Source organism: Eleutherodactylus coqui, chromosome 3 (genome assembly GCF_035609145.1).
Source record: "Eleutherodactylus coqui strain aEleCoq1 chromosome 3, aEleCoq1.hap1, whole genome shotgun sequence".
Taxonomy (NCBI): Eukaryota; Metazoa; Chordata; class Amphibia; order Anura; family Eleutherodactylidae; genus Eleutherodactylus; species Eleutherodactylus coqui.
This window is the reverse complement of record NC_089839.1, coordinates 143,806,555-143,819,756: the sequence shown is the minus strand read 5'-3', so window position 1 is coordinate 143,819,756 and position 13,202 is coordinate 143,806,555.

The window sequence follows — 13,202 nt, the reverse complement described above, 5'->3', positions numbered from 1 at the left end:
TCTGAGATCTTGTATCTCTTTGTGGGCTTTTGATAGATATCCCTCATATTTCTTTTTCTCACTTCTCAATTCTTTCAAGTCTTGCTTACACCGAACAGTTTGCTTTTTCAGCACCAACCTGTGATCAGCTTCAGCTTTAGCTTTAGCTAGTCTTCTAAGGTGCTCATTCTCCTTTAAGACAGTTGCACTTTCTGTTCTCACCTGAGTGCCTTGTTGGAGAGCATCCTCTCTTTCTCTCTGGAGCCTCTCTGTTTCTTTTTCTGCTACTAGTTTTTGCTTCTCGGCCTCTTCTGCAAGTAAACACCAGTTGGGCATTTCTTTTCCTAACTGTGCATCATATCTTCTATTCGCAGCTTGACGGGCTTCCTCAAGAAAATTTGTGTAAGCTCGCATGTGCAACTTTCCACTTTCTTTTTCATTCTGAACCACAGGACCTGCACTGACTACATCTTCTGTTTTGCTAAAAGCAGTCTTCTTTCTCTTTTTCTTCTTTGCACCTTTAGTACTACCTGTCATCCCAGCTGATGTTTAGTTGCTACTAGCAACTATTTCAGTTTCACAGAAAACTATAGCTGCAACTCTTTTCGTTTGCGTTCACTATTTCTGCTCTCTACCACTAGAGGCATATAGCTAACTCTCTCATGGGCAGTGGTTGAACTCCCTGTAACAGCTTGTTCACACTCTGCCTTCATTTGGGGAACATTTCTACCAATTCTAGGCATATCATGTACGGAAAACATTCCCCAATTCTCCACACATGATACTTCTGTGTCAATGGGAAACCTTTCCTGCAACCCATGATTAGCAATACAGTTTTTGGACATATTTTCACCACATGCACACATTGCAATTTTCACTGCACCATCCTGCAAGGAAAACATTCTATTATGCAGCATTTTCAATACATTGGCATTAGTTCTTTTAAGTCTATACTGCACAGAACCCCAGCTGGGCTGTTTTAGGTAGTCTCCCTTGACCACTAACATCTTGGCTGTACATTCCAACATAAACAAAAAACACAAGTCCACTAGCTTGGTTTCACTGTTGTCCTCTGTCTGGACCTTCGTTGCCCCACTGCAACTGCAGTTTCAGCTTCTTGGCCCTTTAAACGCAACCTGCAGTTTTCCTTGCCCCACAACAACCATAATTTCAGCCTCCTAACCCTTTAAATGCATCCAGCACGCTAAGCTTTGTGCACTATTCCATGTGCGCATTCTCCACCATATGTGGCAATATGTGGCCAAATGAGCCATCTTTTACTCAGGATGGGTGGGAACCACATGCATAAAGGCTCCAGGAGACTTGCAATTTCTTGTAAATTTGGAGCCTGCCAGCATTTATTTCATGCACAGTACATATCTTGTGAAATATACAACAGTCTACGGTTCATAACCCACAGGAACTCTGCCACTATCCCCCATCTTGAAAGTCTAGAGGGTGTTCTCCTCTGTCAGACAGCTGAAGTGCCTGTTGGCTGCTCCTACAGTCGTTTTTCTCTGGCTAGTAGCAACCAAACGCCTGGAGAGAATACAGTTAATAAAAGGCTACCAGCAGAAGAAAATACAGGAAAGATCCTAAATGATACCATGGCTGCCTTCAGTGAAGTTGCACAATTGCAGAAGAAGCTGAGGTCATATTAAATGAAAATGAGTACCTCAGAAATGTAGCCAAAATGAAGCTGGTTGCAGATTGTTTATGGAAGAGCAAACTGTACAGTGTGAGCAGGACTTTAAGAAAATGCAAATGAGAACTCAAGAGTAAATCTTACTTACATGGGACGAATGTTGGGTAAACAATGCCTGACACATGTCCCTGTGTGTACTCACTCCCGTGCTGCTGCACAGGAGCGAGTATCACTGGCTATCTGACAGAGCGTTCAGCAGTGGGCGGGACAGCTGGAGGAGATTTCCCTCCTAGCTCTCCCCTGTCCCTCTCCATTCACTTAACACAGTGGTCGTTCAGTACTGAACGGCTGCTTTTTACACTCATCGTTCATGATTTTATGCAGCTTAAATGATGGACGATGATCCTGAATGATGATCGTTCACTGTAAACAGCAGCCGTTCAGTACTGAACGGCCACTGTGTTAGTGAATGGAGAGGAGCGGGGGAGAGCGAGGAGACAAATCTCCTCCAGCCACCCGGCTGTGAGCCAACGATACTCACTTCTGTGCAGCAGCACGGGAGCGAGTACATGCGGGGATGAGTGTCAAGCATCGTTTGTCCAACAGTCGTCCCATGTAAAAGGGGCTTTAGAGATGACGCATTACAAGTTAGAAAGAGATTCTACAGATGCGTGTAATTAAATAACAGATTTGCATAATCAAATCACAGAGTTGAAAATGTAGCTAGCAAAGAGAAATGGTGAACTGGAGTCTCCGATTAGTGAACCGGGCAGAGAAGCAAACAAAGGTCTCGGAAGATATACTGGACTTCAAAGAAGCCAAGGATCAATCCATGAGCAACTGGTGACCCAACTATAGATAAGCTGGGATGAGGAAGCTGAAGTATATGAAATCCAGATCCAGGAGCTTAAATACAATCATGCTCTAGTTATAGGGGAACTGTCCAAATGGTTAGTGCAAATTGAAAAGGTATTTTAAAAAAACCTTGTAAGAGGCCAAATAGGCTTTGGAAAGTGAGTGTACTGAGCTGACCCATGAGGTGTAGGTCCTATTGGAAGTCAAGTGTGACTCTGGATGCATAACAAACACATCAGAGACACAGGTGCAAGAGCTTCAAGTAAAAATCACTAAAGGTGACAGAGTACAGGCAGAGTTGTCTGAGAAGGAAACTCAGAGTAAGACCACTCTCACGAATGCGTTCACAAAACACCTTGTCTGAAACTGCAGCATTTTACCACGATTTCAAGCAATGTTTTTTTAAACACGTTACAGTGTTTGACGGCATTTTTTAATGCACCCCATCATTGTGATGGGTGATGAGCTGCGTTAAAAAGCGCTAAAATGTGCAAAAATAGAGCAAACAGTGCTTGAAAATTGCTGGTCTGTGAAGCCCCGTTGAAATTAATGCGAGCGTTGTACCATGATTACCATGGCATTTGAAATGTTGTAGCCTGAGAGTAGCCTGGAGATTGAAGAGTTTCAAAAGCTGGTGAGAGAAGAGATGCACCAGAGGCTTGGCCTTAGTGCACACCTGAAGAGAATGGAAGATGAGAGAAATGTGTTCCTCAAGCAGTTAGAGAAAGATGCACAAACTAAGAAAAACCTGTCAAAGCAGATTTCAAAACTTCAGGCCCAGGTGTCAGATATGAAAAAGAAAATGGAGAAGAATACTGCATGCTTGGATTCTGTTGAAGGGCAGAAGAGAGAAATTCAAGGAGAATCAGAGGCTACAAATCACCAGTATGACGACAAATCAGTTGTTTATGATAAACTTGAGAATTTTAAAATGGGTCTTCAGTAGGAGTTAGAAGATATTACTGTGGAGCTGGGTCACCAATGTCAGATTGTGTCCAAACTGGAGAAGAAACAGGAGATATGTGAACAAGGGCTTACTGAAGAGAAAATCAGGTCTGCAAGATAGGCCACTGAACGTGAGCGTGCTGAAGAAAGGACTTGTAGGAAATAGACAGACACGATCACCTGGACATGCAATCTAAAAGGTCTGTGTTGCAAAGGTTCATCAAGAAGTTAAGCACAAAGATGAAACACTGGGAATCGAATAGTTGTGTTGCTGACAGGAAGGTTCAGAGTGGTATAGGACCCAGTTCAGACAGCAAATAAAAGAAAAGATTTTGTTGAAGAATCTTAAGAGATACAAGCAGTAAAGCATGCCATATTATGCTAAGAAGATGACCTGGGCACTACAGGCAAACAGTTTGTGAAAACTGTGAAAGACTTGAGGGAAGAAGTCGCCTCTGTAAACGATAGTAAAAACACTGAGCAACAGATGGAGGGTGAGCAATCCTCTGAAGTACAAGTGAACAAAGAGAAAGCAGAAGGTGAGGCTGCTGGAGCTGAGGAAGCCACTAAAGAAGCAGAGATTAAAAAAGAGACATCAGAAATTGCATGTAAAGAAAACCATGTAAAAGAAGTTTCAGAGAGTAACAGAGTCAGGCACCGCACAAGGAACTGTAGAGAAGCAACTGTTTAGAAATTAGAAAGATGAGTTACAGCAAGAGATGCAAGTTCAAGAGGTGGCAACTACGAAAGTGCCAGGTATAAAACAGGAAGAAAACTACAGTGAAAGCCCGACATATAGAGATCCCCAAGTCTGGAGTTTTGACCCAGCATTGCTGTTGAAAGCTAGGCAATGCTCTGAAAGAGAGAGCTGGAGCTACTCCCTGAGAAGGAGGCTAAGAGGAGGCTGAAAGCCTGATGTTTGTGAGAGACCAGGCTGTGGTAACGCCATGAGTTGGAGGGGAAGCACACCCCCAGACTGACACCCAGTTGGGTACTTGTAGTGGCGCTAGGCCACTGTGTTAGTAGTGAGTGAGGAAACTACTGTTTACAAACACTTGCCAGTCAAGGTGCTAACTTATGTTTATTGCAAGAAGTGTATGTGCTGCCAGCGGATGCTGTGTTTTCAGTGGATTTCTGTGTCATTGCTGAATATTCAAGAAAATTAAAGTTATTCTGACTTTTACGTAGACTGAGTGAGCTGTTGTGTCTTCACCGATCCCACCCACCCACGCAGACATTGCCACACTATGTATAGATATATCAGGAGACAATATAGTAATATTGAGCACAGGGCTAGGCGGATTGCTGTAGAATTGTGGCTGAAGGTGATGGTTGCTTGTCCAGTTGACGTGCAGAGCCTCGGAAAGTTGGGTACCAGTCACTCCACAATCTAAGCCTCCCCTCACCTACATGACAAATACAGAGATCTCTCACATCATCTATTTATACCCAGGATTGTAACAAGAGGGCAACCTAATAATTATGCATAAATATGTCAGGGGTCAGTACAGAGATCTCTCCCATCATCTATTTATACCCAGGACTGAGACTGTAACATGAAGGCATCCTGTGTATCTAGAGGAAAGAAGGTTTCTACACAACATAGAAGAGGGTTCTTTACTATAAGAGCAGTGAGACTATGGAATTCTCTGCCTGAAGACATGGTGATGGCGAATTCGATAAAGGAGTTCAAGAGGGGCCTGGACATCTTTCTTGAGTTTGACAATATTATCATGTTAGAGTGGTTTTACAATAAGAAATCATTCATCCAACACAGCTTACTTGTTCGCTTGGGTGCTCAGTTAAAACACAAAGGTAAATTGTAATTTCTTTTTTTTTAACCAGCTCATTCAGTTGTTCAGTTCACTGTACAAGTGAATGAGAATGACTGAATGAATGATGTTTAAAGCGACCGATTAGCGAATGTGCAAATGATGATTTATATTCTTGCAGAAAATGAATAATAAGTGAGCAAATTTTCATTAGCCGTGCTTACATTGAACAACATCGTTCAAATTTGCACAAAGTGTTTTTTATCAATTTTTTATGATGTAAAAGCACTAGAGATGAGCGAACGTGTCCGTTACGGACACATCCGCACCCGGACACCGGCTTTAGCGAACACTGCAGTGTTCGCGCGTAAGTGTCCGGGTGCCGCCGGGGGGCGGGGAGATGCGCGGCGGCGCGGGCGGCAGTAGCGGGGAACAGGGGGGAGCCCTCTCTCTCTCCCTCTCCCCCCCACTCCCCGCCGCACCCCCCCGCGCTGCCACGGCGGCCCCCGAACTTTTTCGCCCGAACACCGAGGTGTTCGCAAAGTTCGGTGTTCGGGCGAAAAAGGGGCGGGGCCGAACGTGTTCGCTCATCTCTAAAAAGCACCCTTTTAGTCACTGATATCTTCTGAAGAATTCTTGGTTGGGGGGATTAATTGTGACTGCAAGATTTGGAGTCAGGAAGGAATTTTTCCTTAAAATAAGGACATTTGTCTTCCACCTTATTGGGGTTTTGGCCTTCCTTTAGATGAAGATTGGGATTGGGGGAGGGCAAAGAGCGTATGCCCTGCATGCAGTGAGGAAGGATGCCAGACCAGCCTTCAGTCAAAAAACGCCATCAGCTGATTGCTGTAGAAAAGCAAAGGAAGAGCTACTGGTAGAGCTATAGGGACTTTCAAGTAATAATCAGGTGACCAGTCACATCTATAGGAGGGCTGCTGAAACATTTAAAGGACGTTTGTAGAGATGAGTGAGCACCAAAATGCTCGGGTGCTCGTTACTCGGGAGGAAATTTTCGCAATGCTCGAGGGTTCGTTTCGAGTAACGAACCCCATTGAAGTCAATGGGCGACCCGAGCATTTTTGTATATCGCCGATGCTCGCTAAGGTTTCCATTTGTGAAAATCGGGGAAATTCAAGAAAGTGTTGGGAACGACACAGCAACGGATAGGGCAGGCGAGGGGCTACATGTTGGGCTGCATCTCAAGTTCCCAGGTCCCACTATTAAGCCACAATAGCGGCAAGAGTGGGCCCCCCCTCCCAACAACTTTTACTTCTGAAAAGCCCTCATTAGCAATGCATACCTTAGCTAAGCACCACACTACCTCCAACAAAGCACAATCACTGCCTGCATGACACTCCGCTGCCACTTCTCCTGGGTTACATGCTGCCCAACCCCTTCCCCCCCCCCCCCCGCACGACGCAGTGTCCGCAGCGCACACCAAAGTGTCCCTGCGTAGCCTTCAGCTGCCTTCATGCCACACCACCCTCATGTCTATTTATCAGTGCGTCTGCCAGAGGAACCACAGGCACACACTGCAGAGGGTTGGCACGGCTAGGCAGCGACCCTCTTTAAAAGGGGCGGGGCGATAGCCCACAATGCTGTACAGAAGCAATGAGAAATATAATCCTGTGCCACCGCCATCAGGAGCTGCACACGTGGGCATAGCAATGGGGAACCTATGTGCCACACACTATTCATTCTGTCAAGGTGTCTGCATGCCCCAGTCAGACCGCGGTTTTTTATAAATAGTCACAGGCAGGTACAACTCCGCAATGGGAATTCCGTGTGCACCCACAGCATGGGTGGCTCCCTGGAACCCACCGGCGGTACATAAATGTATCCCATTGCAGTGCCCATCACAGCTGAGGTAACGTCCGATTAAATGCAGGTGGGCTTCGGCCCACACTGCATGCCCCAGTCACACTGGGGTTCTTTAGAAGTGGACACATGCAGTTACAACTCCCTGTGAACCCACGGCATGGGTGGGTGCCAGGAAGCCACCGGCGGTACATAAATATATCCCATTGCATTGCCCATCACAGCTGATGTAACGTCAGCTTTAATGCAGGTGGGCAAAAAATTAATTGGATTACACTGTAGGCGAGGGCCCCAAAAAATTGGTGTACCAACAGTACTAATGTACCTCAGAAAAATTGCCCATGCCCAATCAAGGGGGCAGGTGAAACCCATTAATCGCTTTGGTTAATGTGGCTTAATTGGTAACTAGGCCTGGAGGCAGCCCAGTTAAAATGAAAATTGGTTCAGGTGAAAGTTTCAATGCTTTAATGAGCATTGAAACGTATAAAAATTGTTTACAAAAATTATATGACTGAGCCTTGTGGGCCTAAGAAAAATTGCCCGTACGGCGTGATTACGTGAGGTTTCAGGAGGAGGAGCAGGAGGAGGAGGATGAATAGAATACACAGATTGATAAAACAAAAAGGTCCCCGTTTTTGATGGTGATAGAGAACGATGCTTCCATCTGCGGGTGCAGCCTATGTATTGCTTAGGTATCGCTGCTGTCCGCTGGTGAAGAAGAGAAGTCTGGGGAAATCCAGGCTTTGTTCATCTTGATGAGTGTAAGCCTGTCGGCACTGTCGGTTGACAGGCGGGTACGCTTATCCGTGATGATTCCCCCAGCTGCACTAAACACACTCTCTGACAAGACGCTAGCCGCAGGACAAGCAAGCACCTCCAGGGCATACAGCGCGAGTTCAGGCCACGTGTCCAGCTTCGACACCCAGTAGTTGTAGGGGGCAGAGGCGTCACCGAGGATGGTCGTGCGATCGGCTACGTACTCCCTCACCATCCTTTTACAGTGCTCCCGCCAACTCAGCCTTGACTTGGTAGCGGTGACACTGTCTTGCTGGGGAGCCATAAAGCTGGCAAAGGCCTTGGAGAATGTTCCCCTGCCTGCGCTGTACATGCTGCCTGATCTCTGCGCCTCCCCTGCTACCTGGCCCTCGGAACTGCACCTTCTGCCACTAGTGTTGTCGGATGGGAATGTTACCATCAGTTTGTCCACCAGGGTCCGGTGGTATAGCATCACTCTCGAACCCCTTTCCTCTTCGGGTATGAGAGTGGAAAGGTTCTCCTTATACCATAAGTCGAGCAGTGTGTACACCCAGTAATCCGTAGTGGCCAGAATGTGTGTAACGCAAGGGTCTCGAGAAAGGCATCCTAACATGAAGTCAGCCATGTGTGCCAGGGTACCTATACGCAACACATGGCTGTCCTCACTAGGAAGATCACTTTCAGGATCCTCCTCCTCCTCCGGCCATACATGCTGAAAGGATGACAGGCAAGCAGCATGGGTACCCTCAGCAGTGGGCCAAGCTGTCTCTTCCCCCTCCTCCTCATGCTCCTCCCCCTCCTCCTCAACGCGCTGACATATAGACATGAGGGTGCTCTGACTATCCAGCGACATACTGTCTTCCCCCGCCTCCGTTTCTAAGCGCAAAGCGTCTGCCTTTATGCTTTGCAGGGAACTTCTCAAGAGGCATAGCAGAGGAATGGTGACGCTAATGATTGCAGCATCCCTGCTCACCATCTGGGTAGACTCCTCAAAGTTTCCAAGGACCTGGCAGATGGCTGCCAACCAGGCCCACTCTTCTGTAAAGAATTGAGGAGGCTGACTCCCACTACGCCGCCCATGTTGGAGTTGGTATTCCACTATAGCTCTACGCTGCTCATAGAGTCTGGCCAACATGTGGAGCGTAGAGTTCCACCGTGTGGGCACGTCGCACAGTAGTCAGTGCACTGGCAGATTAAACCGATGTTGCAGGGTCCGCAGGGTGGCAGCGTCCGTCTTGGAGTTGCGGAAATGTGCGCTGACCCGGCGCACCTTTCCGAGCAGTGTAGGTAGCTTTTCAGAAAGCGCTGAACCACCAAATTAAAGACATGGGCCAGGCATGGCACGTGCGTGAGGCTGCCGAGCTGCAGAGCTGCCACCAGGTTACGGCCGTTGTCACACACGACCATGCCCGGTTGGAGGCTCAGCGGCGAAAGCCAGCGGTCGGTCTGCTCTGTCTGACCCTGCAGCATTCATGGGCCGTGTGCCTCTTCTCTCCTAAGCTGAGTAGTTTCAGCACGACCTGCTGACGCTTGCCCACCGCTGTGCTGCCATGCCGCGCGACACCGACTGCTGGCGACGTGCTGCTGCTGCTGACACATCTTGATTGCGAGACAGAGGTTGCGTTGGAGGAGGAGGAGGAGGAGGGTGGTTTAGTGGAGGAAGCATACACCGCCGCAGATACCAGCACCGAGCTGGGGCCCGCAATTCTGGGGGTGGGTTGGACGTGAGCGGTCCCAGGCTCTGACTCTGTCCCAGCCTGCACTAAATTCACCCAATGTGCCGTCAGGGAGATATAGTGGCCCTGCCCGCCTGTGCTTGTCCACGTGTCCGTTGTTAAGTGGACCTTGGCAGTAACCGCGTTGATGAGAGCGCGTACAATGTTGCGGGAGACGTGGTCGTGCAGGGCTGGGACGGCACATCGGGAAAAGTAGTGGCGACTGGGAACCGAGTAGCGCGGGGCCGCCGCCGCCATCATGCTTTTGAAAGCCTCCGTTTCCACAAGCCTATACGGCAGCATCTCCAGGCTGATCAATTTGGCTATGTGCACGTTTAACGCTTGAGTGTGTGGGTGCGTGGCGGCGTACTTGCGCTTGCGCTCAAACAGTTGCGCTAGCGACGTCTGGACGCTGCACTGAGAGAAATTGCTGGATGGGGCCGAGGACAGCGGAGGTGAGGGTGTGGGTGCAGGCCGGTAGGCACTCGTGCCTGTGTCCTGAGAGGGGGGTTGGATCTCAGTGGCAGGTTGGGGCACAGGGGGAGAGGCAGTGGTGCAAACCGGAGGCGGTGAACGGCCTTCGTCCCACCTTGTGGGGTGCTTGGCCATCATATGCCTGCGCATGCTGGTGGTGGTGGCTCCCCAGCTGATCTTGGCTCGACAAAGGTTGCACACCACTGTTCGTCAGTCGTCAGGCGTCTCTGTGAAAAACTGCCACACCTTAGAGCACCTTGGCCTCTGCAGGGTGGCATGGCGCGAGGGGGCGCTTTGGGAAACAGTTGGTGGATTATTCGGTCTGGCCCTGCCTCTACCCCTGGCCACCGCACTGGCTCGGCCTGTGCCCACACCCTGACTTGGGCCTCCGCGTCCTCGCCCGCGTCCACGTCCTCTAGGCCTACCCCTACCCCTCAGCATGCTGTATTACCAGTAGTGCAGAAACAGAACGCTGTAAATAAATGTGCCGCCTATTGGCCTGTGGTTGGAGGCTGACTTCGCTTACGGAACGCACAGCAGAGGCAGGAAAGAATTTTGCGCAAGCCTGCTGTAACACTTAGCTGGCTGCGTATGAATTAGGACAACTACCCCCAGCAGAGACCCAGTACACTTGTGGACAGGAATACAGCGGTGATGTAAGAGGCAACACAGAGGCAGGAAAGAATTTTGCGCAAGCTTGCTGTAACACTTAGCTGGCTGCGTATGAACTAGGACAACTACCCCCAGCAGAGACCCAGTACACTTGTGGACAGGAATACAGCGGTGATGTAAGAGGCAACACAGAGGCAGGAAAGAATTTTGCGCAAGCCTGCTGTAACACTTAGCTGGCTGCGTATGAATTAGGACAACTACCCCCAGCAGAGACCCAGTACACTGAGGACGGTCACAGGCAGCCCAAATAGATTTTTTTTCCCAAATGTTTTTGGAAAGGCCCACTGCCTATATACACTAAATATGTCTTCTGTCCCTGCCTCACCACTACTGGCCCTGGACAATGTAAAATTACTGCAGGACGCAATGCTCTGCACGGCCGATATACAAAAAAAAAAATGTGCAACACTGCAAAAAGCAGCCTCCACACTACTGCACACGGTTAGATGTGGCCCTAAGAAGGACCGTTGGGGTTCTTGAAGCCTAAAATAACTCCTAACGCTCTCCCTATAGTAGCTCCGGCACCAGCAGCACTTTCCCTGAACTATGTCAGAATGCATCTGTGGCGAGCCGCGGGAGGGGCCGATTTATATACTCGGGTGATACCTGATCTCGCCAGCCACTCACTGCAGGGGGGTGGTATAGGGCTTGAACGTCGCAGGGGGAAGTTGTAATGCCTTCCCTGTCTTTCTATTGGCCAGAAAAGCGCGCTAACGTCTCAGAGTTGAAAGTGAAAGTAACCCGAACATCGCGTGGTACTCGTCTCGAGTAACGAGCATCTCGAACACGCTAATACTCGAACGAGTATCAGGCTCGGACGAGTACGTTCGCTCATCTCTAGTCTCTACCCATTGATATATTAAAACTACTAATTCCCAATTTATCAGCTAAAAGTTGGAGTAAAAGGGGAATTAGTTTATTATCAGACATCCAGGAAAACTCTAAGCTTAAGTCTTTTGACAGGTTGTGTGGAGAGATGAAACTCACCAATGGAGATCTCCTTCAATACCTACAGATAAAGAGCTTTCTGTCACTTAAAACAAACCTCACACTAACATTACCTATATATTTGCATAGTTTATTATATGCACAGGAAGCCCCAAAAGGTAAATTAAAATATTGGTATGATAATTTTAATGGAGAAGCTGCAGAAGAAATGAATAAACAGAAAAAAACTCACCTTCTTAATTGGGAAAGGGATTTAAAAATCTCATATGACTTGGAGTACTGGGCTAAAACTTGTAAATGGGCCTATAAATGCACACTAAGAGCCAGATTGTTAGAAGTTCATCAAAAAGTACTTACGAGATGGTACTATTCTCCTTTACGATTGGCTCAGCTATTTCCGGGCACCCCCAGAGTATGCTGGAGAGGCTGGATCTCTTCTACACATATTCTGGGAATGCCCCTATGTTCGCCCTCTATGGAATTCAACCCCTACAATTATTTGTAAAATACTGGGGATTAAACTTAAGTTTAACCCTTTAACGACCAGCCCATAGTGTTTTTACGTCCTGCACAAGTGGGCTTTATTCTCTGAGAACGTAAAAACATGCGTCCTACAGAGAATAAAGCCCCGTGGGCTATGGACGTGAAAGCTCCATGCTGTTGGTGCCCGCAGGTAGCCGACAGCATGGAGCTGTCATCCCGGGCTGCGGGGACCCCCCTCCCGGCAATGCGATCGGCGCTATCCAATGGATAGCGCCGATCGCATAAAAGTTGCAAAAAGTACAAAAAAAGTTAGATTTTCAGCTGCCCTGATGGATCGGATCCATCAGGGCAGCTGAAAATACTCACCCGCCTTCTCCGCACTGCCCGCTGAAGATCTGGTCCTCCCGGACCCGCCGCCGGTCTTCTGCGCATGCGCGCCAGACGATGACGTCACGCGCATGCGCAGAAGCCCGGGAGCCCCTGGCAAATTCAAAATCTCCTAGCTCCTGAAGGTAGCCGGGAACCAGGAGATGTTACCGCGGTCCCCGGCCCCGTGATTGCCGTTATCTAATGGATAGCGGCGATCGCGAAAAAGTTTCAAAAAGTAAAAAAAAGGTAAACGTTTCACCTCCCCTCATGGATCCGATCCATGAGGGGAGGTGAAAATACTCACGTCAGGTCCGCCGATGTCCCCGGTGTTCCGGGACCCGAAGTACCCCTCTGCGCATGCACGCCCGATGATTGACATCGGGCGCGTGCACAGAGGGGTTCGAGCCCCGGGAAATTCAAAATCCCTCTGCTCCTGGCTGCCATGTGTAGCTAGGAGCAGAGAGATTATACCGGGGACATGATCACTGTTACCCAATGGATAACAGTGATCATGTAAAGTTAACAAAAAAGTGTAAAAAAGTTTTTAAAAAAAAGGCAAAAAAAGTTTTTAAAAAGTTTAAAAAGCGTACGTTCCGTGAAGGAGGATGAAAGTACGTATATAAGGCCCCCGGATTTATCCGCAGACCTTACCCCAGCTTCTGCGCACACGCCTGTCCCCAAAATGGCGGACGCATGCGCAAAAGCTGTGGATTGCCAGGATAATTGAAATTCTCCCTGCTCCTGGCTACGAAACTGAGCCTGGAGATTTCA